This window comes from Coptis chinensis, chromosome 5, assembly GCF_015680905.1.
Source record: "Coptis chinensis isolate HL-2020 chromosome 5, ASM1568090v1, whole genome shotgun sequence".
NCBI lineage: Eukaryota > Viridiplantae > Streptophyta > Magnoliopsida > Ranunculales > Ranunculaceae > Coptis > Coptis chinensis.
Genome location: NC_141460.1, coordinates 62,282,312 through 62,300,800, shown reverse-complemented (window position 1 = coordinate 62,300,800; position 18,489 = coordinate 62,282,312). Strand labels below are relative to the sequence as shown.

The window sequence follows — 18,489 nt, the reverse complement described above, 5'->3', positions numbered from 1 at the left end:
CTTGAGTAACCGCTTTTAGCCCGAGGCAGAGAGGCGAAGTGGCGAAGAGGCTTTATCCCTCGAGAGAGAGGATCTGACCATTAGAGAAAACTTCGGTCTCTTCTTCCTTTTTTGTGGAAAGAGAGTTATGCCATGAGAGATTCTAAAAGAGTGTGGTAAATTGTTTACGCATTATTGAACTTTATTGCATATATTATTTCAGAGAACGGAGGAGTATCTTGTTTCTTGTATTATTGTTTATGCGTTATTAATATATCGATGTCTAAGTGTCATAGCGTCGTATATCATAAAAGATTGAAATATCACATAATAGTTAATAACTTAATACACGTACACACGTATATATATAAAGTCTTAGCCTAACGCCAAGCACACTAATAGCCCTAGACCTATCATAATAGACCTAATCTTAGTCAAGTCAAAGGTCAAACTTGGTCAATTAGTCAAAGTCAACCCTGGTCAACAGTCAAAGGGTTGACTGGTCAACAGCAGCCAACTAGTCCTAAACTCCCTCTAACCAAAACCCAAAGACTAAGGCCCAAAGCCTTTAGCCTTTCCCAAGCCCAATCTAAACTTAAGCCCATAAATTTATAACCTGACCCACTTGGATTTATAAAACCAGCCCACAAAAATGAAAACCGGCCCAAAGAAATAAACTGAAACCGGCCCAAAGAACTAAAGAAATGAGTTGGCCCAAACAAAACAATCTAAGGCCCAAGCCCCAAACCCAACCGAAATAGAATTTCACTTGTGAGATAGGGAGCACTAGATCAAAATCGCAGTCATCCCCTCCACCACATCAGCTTGGTTTCTGACCACCTCTCCTCCCTTCCTCATCACATCGGTTTGACTCCCCATCAAAAACCAACCATCTTTAACACACACACCACTCCCTTTTATCCACTGTCGAGATCACTCCCAAATCTAGATCTCGACCGCCATTAACTCCCTTCCAAAGCTCCCAACAACACCCCAAACCATATACATCAACCCAACCATATCTGTTTCTTTGCGGTCAGAAACCCAACCATATCCCTTCCAAAGCAAAAAAACCTAATCTTTAACAGGACATACCTAACGGTCAGAAACCGTTACTAAAAATATTTGTAACGGTTTTTTTGCGTCACTGTTTTGGCGTTTCTAATTCGTTATTAATATTCATAACGGTGTAGAACCGTTACAAAATTTTTTATTGTAACGGTTTTTTCCGTAACTAAAAATATTTGCTAACGGTTTTCTTTGCTCAATTGTATTACTCTTCAGTAACGGTTTTATAAAATTAGTAATGCTTTTGTGTGTTACTCTTTTCTAACATCAGTAACGGTTTTTATAAAATTAGTAACGCTTTTTTGTATTACTGATTTATAGAATTTGTAACGGTTAATTTTCTTTGGTAACGGTTTTACTACTTTGTAAGTGTTAGTTATTGCAAAGTTTAGTTACGGTTTTCCACCGTTACAAAACTATTTCATACGTAAAAAAAATAATTTCCCCCAAAACCACCCTTTTTGGGAGAATACTGAACCTGCATAAAGATGCCCCTACTTATTGGATATTCTACAATTGTCCATAATATAAACAAGAAATCCCACAAGTATATCCAATCACATAATCTTTTATTAAAATAACATTACCAAAACATCTTTCATAAATAGGACTTGCCAAGAATGAAATACACATTTTTTTTCCAAATCAATAGGACTTGCATGTCCTTAAACTCAAGCTTTCACGTCATTTGTATAGAACTAGCACCTTCAGTAGTTGCAAGCATCAGAGGACGACTTTGGGATGGTATCATCAAAAAAGTCCTTTTCATCCTATACACCAATAGAAATAAATAAAAGTGAGTTAGGCAGTAGAAAACAAATATGTATAGATATATACTTATATCCTATTCTTAAATAGTAGTTCCTTATACTCAGACTACGGAATTCAAAAAAGAGAGTATGGTAGCAGACTAGCAACAATAGAAGCATAGTATAGACATAAAAGTTTATGTAACGCCCCAAAACCCTATAACCTTGTCAAACACCTTGACAAAAGACATAAAAATTTCGACAGAATCTCCTTTATATTTTCAACATTTCATATACATAAATCCTGTCATAACCTGAAAATCAAATAATATATTGATTCGTAGAACCACCTACTCAAATATATATTGATTTGTAGAACTAGCTACTTAACTATCTCGACTAATGCCAGTTAAGTCAAATAACCAATCCTCGAATCAAAAGACACTATAAATTATATACCAAAATTAAAATAAAAACAACATATATATACATCACTTCCACTTATATCAGTGTTATACACCTCTATTAGTTCCAACCAGAGATACCACATTTCGAATATATATACACCATACCTTCACGCTACTCACATGTAAGAACCCATCTTCCAAAACAAAACTCATGAATATTCCAACATCCGCATACAATTGTCACATGAAAGGAAAGAAAACCACACAAGAACCTTACCTTTCATTAACTGCTAGGTCTCATGTTGTTGCTCTCCATCTACGTTCCAACACGAAACGCTAAAGCTAGTTCCTCACTCAGAGGCATTTTAGTTCCTTATTCCCCTAACAAAATAACTAAAGTAACATATACGTGATTAACAAAATAACTACATTTAACTTTACTTTTACCTTTAACCGAGTTAGTTTCACATCTGCTTTATGTGCCTTAATAGAAACTGAAGGTGTTTTTCCCAAACAGGTATCCCATATGGCAAACGTACCATCCACAGAATATGACGTAAAAACATTAGCTTCGACAGGGCTCCACTGCATGAAGGAATTTAGACAACTTTTAGAATGGAATAGACTTCAAATTGAGGGCTTACCGCATTAAAACACCCACACAAAAAAACGAAGAAGTTTTGTTAATCAAATTAGAGTGTACCTGGATATCCTTAACACTTTTGGCATGCCCAACAAAAGGAGTCAATTCTACTTTCCATGTTCTAGTAGACAAAGGCTCCCACAAATGAATAGCCTTCTTGCAATCCCCTTAAGACATGAAAAATTAAAATAAAAAAGAAAATGGTAGCAGTGTTAGTTTTGAATAGATTGTTTTGCGGCAATGTAATTCAAATACATAACCAAACAGAGATATATCACATCAAATATATAACGAGACCCTTGAATAGATCTATTATTGGACCAAAGTGAATAAAAGAAAAAGATACAAAAACAAACATTGTATAATATTACCATATACAATTGCCCTTCGTGTTACTCAGTAAAAAACAAGAAAAGCCCATAGCTATTGCTTCTAGGTATAGAATTAAAAGATAAAAACAGTATCTTCTGCAAATTTTGGTGAAATATTATGACACAAATAGAAAAGTTCATTGTTAAAAGATTGGTATCTGGGTGTATGGTCCACACACCCATACTACATAACCTCATAGTTTTAGATTCGATAGGTACACATAAATATAGTGGTTCCTTAGAAGCTTGATCGACCGACATACAGTAAATGACACAAACAATAAAGAAAGTTAAACCGAAAAGCAAAAGAATTCATCTACAATGTGATCAACAATCAATACATTGCACAACGCATGTATTCTTCTCATATTGCCTACATGTGGCTTCACCAAAATCCAGAGAAAAGTTGAAGATAATGGGACGCCCTGTGAATTAATCACATCTCCAAGTCAACTTAACCAATAAGTAAACAATTATAAGATTCATAACCAAGTAAGTATACTGTATACATCCTTAATAGATTTTAAAACATTATCAAGAAACTCCTGGAACATTGTCGTAAACTATTAAATTCGTTACCTAACTGTACACGTATATTCTATATTATCTGACTACAAGCTAAGTCTTGTTTGTTAAACGATAAATGAGATATGATAACTAACCTGCATAAAACCTTCTAGTCAGACTCTAAACAGCAACTGCAGTCTGCAGCATGTTCAACTGAACATACACATTGCCCACCTACCAACAGAAGAAGCAAATTTTCATTATTTACGAAACATACAAACTTGGGGTGCACTACACTATCAAAGATAACTTACCATGTGGTCAGCCAAGTTATCACAGATGTTCACTTTCAATCTCCCCATAAATCCTCATAGAATATATACATGAAGAACAACAAAAAAAAACCAAAACAACACCAGAGAGAGAGAGAGACCTGTATAGTAAGGTTTTTTCTAAGTAAAGCATTAGACTGAGCCTTGAAACTAGAAGGGCCATGCATGGAATCCATGATCAAAATCAAATGCCAGAGAGAGAGAGAGGGAAAGAGAGTTATCTCTTCCTCTTTCTTTCTTGTTCTTGACAGAATGCAAAGTGATTAGTTTCTCATTCTTTCTTGTTCTTGACAGAATGCAAAGTGATTAGTTTCTCATAAGAATTGACAATGGTTTTGAGCTTGTAGCCAAGTGTCAAAACTAGTCCGGTTATCCACTCTTTTGAAGTAGATTTGGTGGGTTTGCCTCGTTAAATAACTAAGAAAAATATAATTACAAAGGGGCACATGGTGACTTTTGACCTTTTAAATATCAACTACACTCTTACATTTCAAAGATAACAAATGGTCCCAATAATATGTTGTTTTCAGTGCCCTAGTGTTTCTGAACCGTGTGGGTCCTGCAAGTGTCAAATTGCTCTCACTAAATCTGCCGAAATTTGAACAATGGACAATGTTGAGACTTGAGAATTGAGATAATAGATTGGCTACGCCTTTTTAGTGTTGGCATTCTAAATCTTAATTGGTGTGCTGGGACTTCGAGGCGGACACCATCCACTATTTTCTTTCATGGAAACTAATGGAAGAAGAATAGAAGAAAGAGAGGTAGGAGATGGAATAAGAGATAATTATTATTACAAGTTTATAAGTTTTTGGGATAAACAACATTTTAGAAATGTATGTATGAAACCATATAATAAAATTAAACAGCTATAAAACACCGTTTAAAAATAAAGTATAGACCTCGTCCATAAACCCGAATGAAGAGGAGTATATTTTTTAAATGCTTATTCCCTTCCAGCAACCTTGATAAAGACATCCTCTAGGCTGGTATCGACTAGACCCCAAGCATGTACAGGGAACTTTGTCTTTGCATTCTCAACCGCTTGGAAAAACATCCGCTATTCTCACTACTTTCTTGGCCTAGTTCAAACTTCGGGAATAATTTCATTGATGATGGTATGTGGTTTCATTAGTTGCATTTGTTTTATGGATGATTTGGATTTTGAGAAGATAATGTATGAAGCTACAACAAGGTGGTTGCGCCAAATGAGATTCTTGCAATACTATGTAATACCAATTGGTTTCAGTCAAAGCGAAGCCCGATTGTACTTGCCACAAAGTAATTCCTTTCTTTGTCTTGCATCATATGTTTTTCAGGTGTTTTATTATGTGAACTGTTATGTTAGGAGTCTATCTAGTTACTATGTTTCTTTCTTGGGTCCGTATAGGGTTTAGTTTTCTTGATATGTATATAGGGTGAACTTCTTAAAATACATAAAACTCGTTGTTTGATGTACCATGTAAGTGTGATTTTATGTTTTTTAGAAAAAAATAAAAAAGAAAAAAGAAAAATAGGCAATAACTCTTATTGATAAGAAGAAAGAGTAGTGTGATGTAGGACAAAGTGTGTTAACAAACGATTCCGCTAGTGTCATAATGGTGGTTTACAAGGTATAAGGGAATAGGGTTACATATTAAAGTTCCCATATCCCTTTGTAAAACTCAAATACATCACGAGCGCAATATCGACAACTACTTATAGTCATACTACTCACAGTTTTGCTCATAACTTTTCTGAAACGACTCCATGAAGACATTCTTTTGGTACCAACTTATTGCTTTTCAAGTTGGCTTTTAGACAATTTTCTTTTCGCCCGCGTTGTTTTTGTTGAAAGATTTAGAAATCCCTAGTTTCTATTTCATAGTTAGATATATGACGGCGTTTACTATTTTGGTCTTTGTTTTTGTCATTGTATCTTAGGTGGAACAATTGTATTTTATAATCGCAAAATGCTTGAAACTTAGGAAAGATGGCCATAACTGGATGAAGAAACCCATGTCAATTTTATCTAATTACAAATACACCCAAGTACATAGATCTAAATATAAAGATGAACTGAAGATGAAATGGCCAGAAGGGAAATTAGGGAACAAAGAAATGCTAACCTAAATGTTGTTTGTCCCTCGAGGAAATTTAAAGACCAGTTTACAATGATCAACAATGTGTGCAGTTAGTCCAAATCCTCTGTTGGCCTGATGGAATGGTCTGGATGCCATGAACATGCTCGACAATTGAGCCTATAAAAGCCTGCACAAGACACTAGACTTAGATCCATAGCTCTCGAGATGTGACTTTAGTCAATTTTCTAACAAAATGTAAGTAAGAGTTTAGGACCAAGATACATGCCCTAAAACTATCAGCCCTTGTCCTTGATGGATATATATTTACTAGCTATATCACAAGGAATCTGAAAACAAAGAACAAGTAAACCATTGTCAAGTCTTAAAGCTCATTTTGTCATACTAGAATCTTAACAAATGGAAATCCAAATGACCTCTAAATCAGTAATAGCCTTCCAAGTCATGACCAAGATAGTATAATGAGATAATAAGTTTAAATCAAGTAGAAGATGGGAATAACTAAAAGAGAGGACCAAGATAGTATCAGATAGAAAGAATTAAAGAGTAACAACTGGCACTCCAAATTTCAAAGTACCATGAGGCACTGTCCATGCTTACATAAAGAATTTTTTGTGATTTGGAAGATCTGTCATTTTGAAATTCATATATATGGTTTGAGTTGCTTCACATGACAGTGTTCTTTGTGGCATGTGTAATGCTCAACATACCATCATGCAAAGTGGCCATTCTTGTATATGAAAATTTCAGAAACTAGTAAGGATCTCTGACAGGATTTAATTGAAAGTTTGAATCTCTGATAAAATGTGAAAGAATTAAGCATTACTTGATACCAAATGTAGGATCCAATTACAGGTATAAAAAACGCAAAACCCTGCCATGCAACCGGTGACATTATTGCAATAATTCCCACAAGTTGTATAATTGAAAGCAACGGAACCTTTTTGGCACTTTATGATCGTGGAATCGGACGGAGGGATAATTTATTAGCTCTTGAAATCCTCAAACATGAATCAACAGAACTGTAACAAAGGAAACCATTAAAGAGAAATAACAGACAATAAAAATCCATCCGCTTGGGGTAGCATAACGGATAATAAGACTACACACCTTTAATAACGAGATTCCCAACGCTCAATAGCAAAACAGTCCAAGGCACCACCATCCTCCCTCCTCCTTTATCCGGGCTTGGGACCGGCAAGGTAAAACCAATTATATTGATTTGCACAGCAGAAGTTAAAATGGGTTAGTATGTTCTTCAACCCGCTAAGCAAACAAGCACACATATCTGCAATCAAAATTATGAAATATATAAATAAAGTATTTCATAAACACCATCCACATATTAAAGTTATTAATCAATCTCCAAAAGAGTATGAACATAGAAAAGTCACTATGACATCCATATTAAACAAAAGGCATTCAAGAAAGGATGCATAAACAGTCTAGAGAGAAAAACCACAAAGACATATACTCAAACAGCTGATGGGTTTTATAACTTAGTTAAACTACTCAAGACCACACAAAATTCAGGAATGGGGATCAGACAAATTCATAATCTGAAAATAAAAGTAAAAAAAAAAAAATGTGCACAACTACAAGCTGGAAATCTACCCATTTGCATAAAAGACCACCAAATCACTATATTTAATTGAGAGAGCATGAGTGAAGATTGAAAAATAATCCCCAAACCAGGAAAAGAACATATACAAAACCATATTATTACTAAAATCATGAATTCCAACACTCACTAGACTTACAGAACACTCAATATATGAAAATAAAAATCGAAATTTTCCATAGAAGAGTACAAGATATCAAAATATTAAGATAAAAATCATACATTTGGTTATAACTGAAGCAATTAGCACCAAAATTAGTGTTAGTTGTGTATTAAACACCTAGCAGTGTGAAAAAAGCGAAAAAGTATAAATTAGATTATGAAAATTATCAAACCCTAGAAGGAAAAGGAGAAGGAAGAGAAAACTACCGGATGGCGGTGGCGTGGCGGCAGAAGTGTTGATTAAGTTTAGAGAGAGAGAGGGGATGAAAAGTATAAGAGAGACCGAGAGAGGGGAAAAGAGAGAAGAGCACGATTATGTTATTTTTTTCCCCTTTGGCCCAAAAGTATAATTTGGCCTCTCAAAATACTAATTTTGGTCAGTATTTTTTAATTTACTAATTATTATCTTAACCTTCACGGTTTTCTGTCAAAACAAAACTTTAAAAATACGTTACAAATTAATTCTCGCTTCAGGGATAATTAACGTAACACTTTATAGACAATTTTAACACCCAGAAAACGTTAGTAATGTAGTTACGCCTAATAAACGTTACAAACAAAAAAATGTGTGCGTTACAAATATCATGTTTTGGTGTAGTGCATCAAACCTTTACTCCCCAGACATCAATCATCATTCAAGCATCAATCAAAAACCAAATCAACAAAAGTTCACATAATTTACTGGGCGATTTCTTTGCGCCGCCATTAACAACCAGTTTCAAAGCTTCAACAGCCCCTCTACCAACCTCAATTACACAACCAAACCAACATTCAACCATCACAGTTCACCCAACCACCGATTCTACACCCGACATCACCCATAAACCAAACAATCACAGTCCATTCAAATAAAAAACGCATATATAATTATCTATTTCGACCACGACATTTACATTAACCATTAATAAATTTATTTACTCGTTTTGTTTCAATGGATCGGGGCAGGTTTTCCGGAGACAAAGTTTATTCTTCAATCCATAAACGAGATATAAACACACTTAACATTAAATTGAATACAGTACTAAAACTGAAACAAAACACAGTATGAGCACAAACCATTGTCAGCATCGTGAAATCAACAGTAAAAAGAATTTTTTTTATGAAAATCCATAAAACATCTACTCACTCGTGATACGCTCCTGATATCCGCTGATATCAGCTATCAGTAAACCTCCAGCAAGAAACCTCTCCTTTCCTCTATGTGAAAAACTCTTTATATTTTCTCTTCTCTGTGAAAAAAATAAACTCTACGTGTGAACTCCTTTTTGTTTTGAAAACCCCCCGAAAACAAGGATGAAGGTTTATCTTTTTACATATGGGGTTTCATATCCTTAACTAATATCTATCCTATTTTTGTTTTATCTATTATTATTATTATTATTATTAGTATTATTATTATTATTATTATTATTATTATTATGGTAATAGGAAAAGTAAAAGAAAAACACGGGGTGTTATAGATTAGGATTGTGGTTGTTGGTTGTAGTGAAAGATTAGATTTTTTATTGGAGTAGTAGATTGTCCAAGTACAAGCTATCTCAGTGGAAATCGATTGGTATCATTTTCCCAACAAGTGGTACCGGAGCCAGGTTGGATTAAGCCCAACAAGGTTGTTATTCAAATCTTGCCCAGAAGGTGTTTGATAAAATTCCTGAGAGGAGGTTTGAGTTGAAATAGCTTGTAGAGATAGACCATGAACACTCGCATGACTAGCCTGAATAGAGTTAACTACACTATTTGGAAAGCCAAGATGGAAGACTTGCTCTATTGCAAGGACTTGGCACAATCCATTGAGAATGGAGGAGTAAAACCAGACACAATAGTGGTGGCTGAGTAGACCAAGCTTGACAGAAAAGCAATTGAGTATATTCGACAGTGGATTGACGATAGTGTCTTCCACCATGTATCTCAAGAGACTACTGCTTTTAGCTTGTGGAAGAAACTCGAAGACCTCTATGAGTGGAAGTCAGCCTGAAACAAGGTACTGCTCATTAAGAAGTTTACTAACACGAAGTACAAAGAAGGTTCTTCAATGTCCGAGCATCTTAATGAAGTATAAAATACCATCAATCAGTTACACTTGATGAAAATTAATATGGATGACGAAGTTGAGGCTTTGTTCCTATTAAACTTTCTACCCAACAATTGGGAGACGTTAACAGTTTCTCTTAATGGAGCCGCTAAGGATGGAATCATTTCTATGAAGATGGCTACCTAGGTAATGTTGAATGAGAAGACAAGAAGGGGTTCATGAAGCAACTCTTCTCACTCAGAGATCCTTGTCACAAAGAAGTGGAGGAGATGTAAGAGCATAAAACCATCTCATTCTAGAGGTGATAACAAAAGCAAATATAGGGGTGAAGTTAGAACTCCTAAGGCAGAGTGATAAAATACCTCATGCCAGGATACATAGTGAGTGATAGATACAGGAGCATCATATCACGTCACACCGCACAGGGGATTCTTCACTACCTACAGTTGTGGTGAATTTGGTGAGGTCAAGATGGGTAACAATGGAGTCTCAAAGATTATAGGCATTGGGGATGTTCATGTAGAAACCAATGTCGGCTACACCTTGACACTCAAGGATGTAAGACATGTACCTGACATTCAGCTAAGCCTAATTTCCACTGGGAAGTTAGATGATGATAACTTTCAAAACTCGTTTGGTAACGGGGTATGGAAACTGAGCAGAGATTCCATTATAGTAGCCAAAGAGAAGAAAACTTGCTCGCTTTACAAAACACGAGCTAGTTTGTGTAAAGCAGAGTTAAATGCGGCATAAGAAGAAGCTTCCTCCCAACTACGACAAAAGAAACTATGTCGTATAGGAGAAAAAGGTATGGAAGTTCTTGCCAAGCAAAAGGCCTTGCCAAACATAAAAGGTACGTATTTAAATAGATGCACTCATTGTTTGGTTGGAAAGCAACACATGGTGTCTTTCTAAAGATTCTCCTCTCATAGAAAAGACAATGGCCTTAAGCTTGTACACAGATTTATGTGGTCATTTGAAAGTGAAGTTCCATGGGAGAGTTTTATACTTGTTGACTTTCATTGATGATGCGTTAAGAAAGATATGAGCATATAGTCTGAAGACCAAAGATGAAGTACTTGGCTTGTTCAAGACTTTCCATAGCATGGTGGAAAGAGAGACAGGAAAGCCTTTGAAGTGTATTCGCTCAGATAATGGGGGTAAGTACATTGGGCCGTTTGAAGAGTATTGCAATAGTCATGGGATTCATCATGAGCAGACCGTTCCCAAGACTCCGCAACACAATGGTATAGCCAAGAGAATGAATCGGACCATTGTAGAGAGGATGAGATGCATATTGTCTCACTCTAAGTTACCTAGAAGTTACTGGGTAGAAGCAATACGCACAGCCGTACATGTAATCAACCTATTGCCTTCGAAGCATCTAAATAGTGATTATCCAAAGAGAGTATGGTCAGACAGAGATGTTGATTATGGATATTTGAGGGTGTTTGGGTGCAGGACATTTGTTCATATTCCAAAGGATGAGAGATCCAATCTTGATGACAAAGCTAAGCAGTCCATTTTTCTGGGTTATGGGGATGAGAAGTTTGGTTACAAATTTTATGATCTGATTAACAAGAAGGTAATCCAAAGTTGAGATGTTATGTTCTTGGAAAACCAAACCATAGCAGACTTTGAGGATGGTGAGAAGCTAGAAGCTTTCACTAATGATCTTGTTGATTCAGAACCAGAAGTTCCTACTGTGGAACATGCAGAAGGCATTGAGAATGCAGAGAACCATGGGTTTGAAACTCGTGATGATGACCCATTTTTCATGATGGGATAGAACCTATTGATATAGAAAATGCACATGAAGTGCATGAACCACCACCTGAGCAAGAAGAAGTGCATCATTTTGAGGCACAAGAAGATGGGGCAAGGAGGTCTAAGAGAGAGAGAGACAAGCTTCAACCAGGTATCCACCATATATGTATATTTTACTATCTGATTATGGAGAACCTATGTACTATCAAGAGACTTTTGAAGGTACAGACAAAGAGAAGTAGTTGAAGGCCATACATGATGAGATGGATTATTTATATAAGAATCACATTTATAACTTAGTTGAGAAACCAAAAAGAATAAAAGTTCTCAAGAATAAGTGGATATTTAAAGTCAAGCATGAGGAGAATAATCCACACCAAAGGCACAAAGCTCGCCTTGTTGTGAAGGGATTCAGTCAAAGAAAATGTATTGACTTTGATGAAATTTTCTCCTGTAGTTAAGATGACTTCTATCAGGGTGGTATTAGGTCTGACTGCAAATATGAACTTAGAGGTTGAGCAACTAGATGTCAAGATAACTTTTCTTCTTAGAGACCTTGAAGAAGATGTGTACATGTACCAGCCAGAGGGGTTTGAGATCATAGGCAAGGAACACCTAATATGCAAACTGATAATGAGTTTGTATGGGTTGAAGTAGGCACCGAGACAGTGGTACATAAAGTTTGATTCCTTTATGGTGAAACATGGCTACATGAAGTTCGCTTCCGATCATTGTATGTTTGTTAAGAAATTTTCAGATGGAGATTTTATAGTGCTTTTGTTGTATGTGGATGATATATTGATAGTTGGCCAGAACATCAACAAGATATTCAAGCTGAAGAAAAACTTGAGTAAGTCCTTTGAGATGAATGATTTGGGTCAAGCAAAGTAGATACTTGGTATGCAGATCACTCATGACAGAAAGAGTGGGAAGTTATGGCTTCTTAAGAAAGCTACATTGAGAAGGTGTTGGAGAGATTCAACATGGATCAAGTGAAGCCAGTCAGTTGTCCACTTGGTGGCCAGTTCTGCATGACCAAAGATATGTGTCCAAAGGGTGAGCATGAGCAGAGTCAAATGGAAAATATTCCTTATGCATTCGTAGTGGGCAACTTGATGTATGAAATGGTGTGTACAATACCGGAATTGCTTTCGCCAGTAGTATTGTAAGTTGTTTTATGTCAAATCCGGGTAAAGAGCATTGGAAATGTGTTAAGTGGATATTGAGATATCTCAAGGGCACTTCCAAAGTATGTTTGTGCTTTAGTGGGAGTAAGACCTTACTTGAAGGCTAAACATATGCAGATATGGCAGGAGATGTTGACTCTATGAAGTCCATCTCTAGTTATCTGTTTACTTTTGCAGGGGGAGCAGTATCTTGGCAATCTAAGTTGCAAAAGTGTGTTGCCCCCTCAACTACAGAAGCTAAGTATATTGTAGCCATTGAGTGTTGCAAAGAGATACTATGGATGAAGAGGTTCTTCAATGAACTAGGGCTAAAGCAGAAACAGTTTGTAGTTCTATGTGACTGTCAGAGCACTATCTATTTGAGTAAGAATCCGAGTTTTCATTGTAGATCAAAGCATATACATGTACGTTATCATTGGATTAGAGAAGTTTTCGAAGAGAAGCATTTGTGCATTGAGAAGATCCATACTGACAAGAACGGGTTGGGTATGATGACCAAAGTATTACCGAAAGATAAGTTTGATGTTTGTTGTGCTACTGCCGGAATGGTAGCACACTCCTCTTGTTGATTTGGTAATATAGGGAGGTATCCCCCCTCACTATTCGGGAGGGGGAGATTGTTGGAGTTATCCCTCATATGAAGATGAGGAAGAAAAGGAGAAAAACAGTACTGATTCGTGTGAATAAGTAGGAGCGCACATTGTCACACCCCGAATTTCGATAAATCAGATAATAATAATTATATCCGACTCCTCGATATCCGAGATGTGACAACAACCTCACAACCCAATCTATATCATAACCCTAATGAATAATAACACATGCGGAAAACTAAATAATAAAATATTCCAAACAACCCACTCATCATTAAGAAAACTTGTGATCAAAGATTTAGTTACAAACATCTTTACTTAAGAATTCGAAAAAAATAAATTAAACATATGTCCCCAACAAATTCCATTACATCTCTGAGGAAAAATGAAACGACATCTTATTAAAAATAAAAGCTAACATCGATCACGAGCAGCACGCCACCTTCTCGAACATCAGCTAACCCCGTCAGCCGATCGACTATGTTCATATAAGAACACACCCGATTAGCAGACATGCAAATCGGGTCAACATTATAAATAATGTTGGTATGAGTAGCCTTAGAAAAACCATTTAGATATACTTAAAATTTCATTCTTTATATGGCAGGTAGTTCCTCCACCGAGGCGCCTTAGCTTAAGGTAGTTAGTTCCTTCATAAAGGCACCTTAGCTTCTAACTATGAGTAAATAACTTATGGCATCCTAGTACTTACCTTTATGCCTGCTCGATCGCAGAGTGGGTCCTCTCTGCAAGAATAATTAGTTTAACCCACTCTCCTGCAAAGCAATTTGTGATAATCATATCATAAATTGAAACTTAACTTGCTAACCACAAATGGAAAAATAACATATCGGTAACATTTATCAAGTGTCCCTAATAATACGCCGCGTCTCTATGTTTTACCTAGTTTTCCGGCTACCACAATCGCTACCCACGCCTTAACATGTACATCCACATGCCTCCCCTTACATAATGAACCACTCCGTGCGTAACTACCCTGAGCGGGATGCCGCACACCAGGTAAATCCTCACATGGAAGCAATTATGTAAGTACTGCCACTATTCGGCATAAAATATCGCGCGTCTCGTTCTATTTTGCTAACGGAATAATCAAGCCACTATTCGGCTACGATTGCCCAACACATGGGTTAATCAACATCTTATATATATAACATCTTATATATCACATACGCCCACACAGGGCAGATCACATGAGTTGTGGTAGCTAGGTTCTAGGATTTTCGTTACGTAATTTATTCAAACGTATATCTCTGCATCTTAAAATTTCTCTATCTCCACGTGTCAATATTTACACAAGATCAACGTCAAATCTATATTAGATACTGACAAGCAAGTTTATACAAGTATCACCCACATCCTATCATCGGATTGGTCCAGAAATTCAATCTATAACATTTTTAGAAAAAGTCAACAGTCAACGGGTCAACAGTCAACCCAACAGTCAACGGTCCTAACCGGTGGTCATTCCACCTGGTCCTCACCCAAACCCATATTTAAAAAAGTTCAAACCCTGGTCCTAAGCGACTAGCTAAACTGACCAGGTTTAACCCGGCCCATAACTGATTGGGCTCAACTTGAATATTTCAAAACTAACTAGATCCCATGCGATCCAATACAAATATTAGGGACCAGCCCATCTAAACATATTAAACTGGCCCAAAATAAAAGGCTAAAAGAATTGGCCCAAAACAAAACTAAAAAGAATTGGCCCAAACAAAACTAATGTGGCCCGCCCAACTAAAATAACACCCAAACCAAACAACAGGAATAGTGGCCGATTCCTTCATCTTCTCCAGCGCCTCAACCCCAAATTCCGGCCACCCAAACTAACTAACCGAAATTGGTTAGGGTGAAAAACCCCAAAACTTTAATACCTCAAGCAACCCCAAATTCTCAGTTTTCGCAGTCGATCTCCAATCACAGATCCGACCGCCATTAACGTTCTTGAAGCTTTCAACCACTCTCAAACTTCCCTACTACCACCATACATCAAACCACCAACCCTCAATACCCCAAAACAGTTCAAACACGAAATAAATACAAAACAATCAAATTCCTCAAGATTATCCAAGAATGGCGAAAATGGCGTTTTTGACAGAGGAGGAGGTTAGGGGCTCGCGCCTCCCTTCACCACCACCTAATGGTGTTGACAGTACTAACAATCTACTAAGGTTTTAAACATTCACAAGTAATGATAGTCTTTGAAGAGAAAACAAACAGAAAATGGACGATGAACAGAACATAGTTTTGGGAAGTACGGTTAAGCGTAATGCGTCAGACGGGGAAAAACAGGAAAATAAACTACTCACCTCCTGTGTTATCGGCAACAGAAAATATCGAAGAAAAAATAAGAGAACCAATCCCAGCTAGCTCGCGAAATCCGCGTTCTTCTCCGTTTTCGGCTTGTGCTTGTGTGTGTGGTTTTTCAGAAAAACTAGTTCCTCCGGAGACAACCTATATTCTCCTTAACTTCCAAATTACTAAATATTCTTATATCCTAACTATGGAAATATTATTTCTATTAAAAGGATTATATATATGTTACTTAGGTTAATAACTTGCTTCCTTTTTATTTAAAGCTTTCCAAAAATTAAAGATAAATTACCCACATTCAAAATTCAAATACTAGTTTCATTTATTAACATTATTCGAAATTACTATTTGGTATTTCACACGCTAGCACGTTGACCAGAAAAATACAGTCAAATACAAAAATATTAAATATTGTTACGCAGATAATGTAAATATAAAATAGGGGTCTTACACACATGCACTCGATTTAGCCTGGCCCAAGGCGCGCCCGCGCCTTGCTGTGAAAAAGAAGATAGTTTTTTTTTTCTAGCCTCTCACGAAACAAAGTTACTGGACTTTTGAGCTGGGAAAATAAGAGGGAGCGCGCACTCAAATTGGCTTTGCCGAGAGCGCGCACGCGCTCATGCCTAAACTTGTTAGTTTCTATTTTTCTACAATAACCGCGAAATTGCAGTTTTAAAACAGAAGTTAGGTTTTGGAAAACCAAATCTTGAATAGAAACCCAATTTTGAGAACAATCAAAATTGAGATAGGTTTTGGAAAACCAAATCTTGAATAGAAACCCAATTTTGAGAACAATCAAAATTGAGAGAAAACCCTTGTAAAAAGAAAAGCTTGTAAGAAGAGAGGAGTGATCTAGTAAGGTGGAGAGGCTTGAGAGGAGTGATTGTAATATTATTTTTCGTACTTATAAAATGATTAGCTCTTGTGGAAGTAGGCATCATTGGCCGAACCACGGTACATCTTTGTGTTGTGGTATGTTTTACTTGTTTTATATTTCTATTGCTTGTTTGTGATAGTTATATCCATAGATTAGGATTGTGCAGCGTGGTTGTTGGTTGTAGTGAAATATTAGATTTTTTTATTGGAGTAGTAGATTGTCCAAGTATAAACAATCTTAGTGGGGATTGATTGGTATCGTTTTCCCCAACAGCTTGCACTGTGTAAAAACTAATAAGCACAGTGTAAAAAAGAAAAGAAAAGGTCAAGCAACTTGTTGTTAACATTATCTGTCTTATGCCTACTAATCATGATCCGTCCATTAAGTAGTTATCTGTAGTTAGCGTTGCTATAGTATGATCAAGGTGGTTACTAAGGCTTTCATATTGAGATGTGCAATGGATGGCCTCATGGTGTATTTAGAAAGTTAAGGTTGGCATTTCAGAGGTTATTAGCTCAAATAAGCTTAATTGACCAAGTTCTTTCCTGTAAAAATTTACATTGATCAATTTATCCACTTTAATCCGTGTGACTTAAGGAAACATAGTGGTTGAATTACTCATTAGTGTTGAGAGATTTTTTTTGAAACATCAACACCTTTTGGTATGATAAGTTCATTAGTTCATTGCTTTCATTTTTCTCTGTTGCAGCTTCCTAGCTAATTTAATTGCCTCATGTTTACATTACAGTTCTAGAGAATTTTTTTTCATGAACTTTACATATAGCTTTTTCCCAAACAAAATATATTAACCATATCATGATACACTTAATTCGTTGTGGAACATAGAGTTGAATATATTAAACAAAATTCCAAGTTCTATAGCTAAGTCAAAGCTTAGAAATCACAGAATGTTGGCTACCGTTCTGTTTAATTCTAGCAGTAGTTATGCTTAGCTTGTTTTCTGTTCTATGCTTGGGCTTTGATCTTCAATGAACTTCTTTATTTTTTTCATAATTTCTGTAAGGATCTAAATTTTTTAGCACAATGTGACTTATGAGCAATGGTATCCATAATACCTAATATTGAAAAGTTACATTGCATGTTCTAACTCTAATTAATAAATATCTAAACTATTAGAAAACTTATTTGAATTGACTTTGCCTTTCTATATACAACAATTATAGAAATGCTATTGTCAAACTCTATATTTCTACATATAGAACAATCATAATCATTTTAAAGGATCTAATAAGGAGGATCTGTGAAGATATTTGATAAGAGCCCAAAACTGTAGTTTTAACCTCAGAATGATCATACTATTAGACCAATTATGTGAGTAATAATTAAGAGTTTAACACCGACACGTGTTTTTTGCATTTCGGGGCTTCAAAGTCCATTATGCGTAAATGTGCCACTTTAGCGAGATAAAGGAGCAAAGGTCGGTTACTAAGGAGTTCCGTGATTAAAGGTCAAGATTCAAGAAGATAAAGCCTTTCTAAAGCCCGGTCAAAAGCTGAAAAGTCGACGCTGGCGTAAAACAAAGACACAAGTCGCCAGAACTTCTGAAGGTCAGATCTTTGGACTCGGACCTCGAATGGGGTCTACCTTATGTCAAAACGACCGGCTCGGAAAGAGCTTTCCAATGGTCCAAGCCTTGACCCAATCAGAGTAGCAAAAGTGGACGAAAAGTCTGTTGAAGCCAACTGCAGCTGAAGAGGCCTTTTTGGACTGAAAGAATTGGGTTTTGGGCCTGATTCTCTGGCCCAAAACATGGCT

At 36.3% G+C, this 18,489-nt stretch overlaps 1 long non-coding RNA gene across 4 annotated transcripts; it reads right to left on the bottom strand.

Moving 5' to 3' along the window:
- Nucleotides 1-1,595: 1,595 nt before the first annotated feature.
- LOC147498243 (uncharacterized) lies at nt 1,596-4,414 on the bottom strand. 4 transcript variants are annotated; one of them, XR_015194247.1, is made up of 5 exons: nt 4,039-4,414; nt 3,880-3,958; nt 2,907-3,013; nt 2,481-2,788; nt 1,596-1,817 (listed from the first exon to the last, which is right to left on the bottom strand). It is a non-coding gene; the product is annotated as an uncharacterized LOC147498243 (long non-coding RNA). The 4 variants fall into 4 exon arrangements; XR_015194249.1 differs by having other exon boundaries at nt 1,596-2,788; nt 2,907-3,642; XR_015194246.1 differs by having other exon boundaries at nt 1,596-2,788.
- Between the last annotated feature and the right edge of the window lie 14,075 nt (nt 4,415-18,489).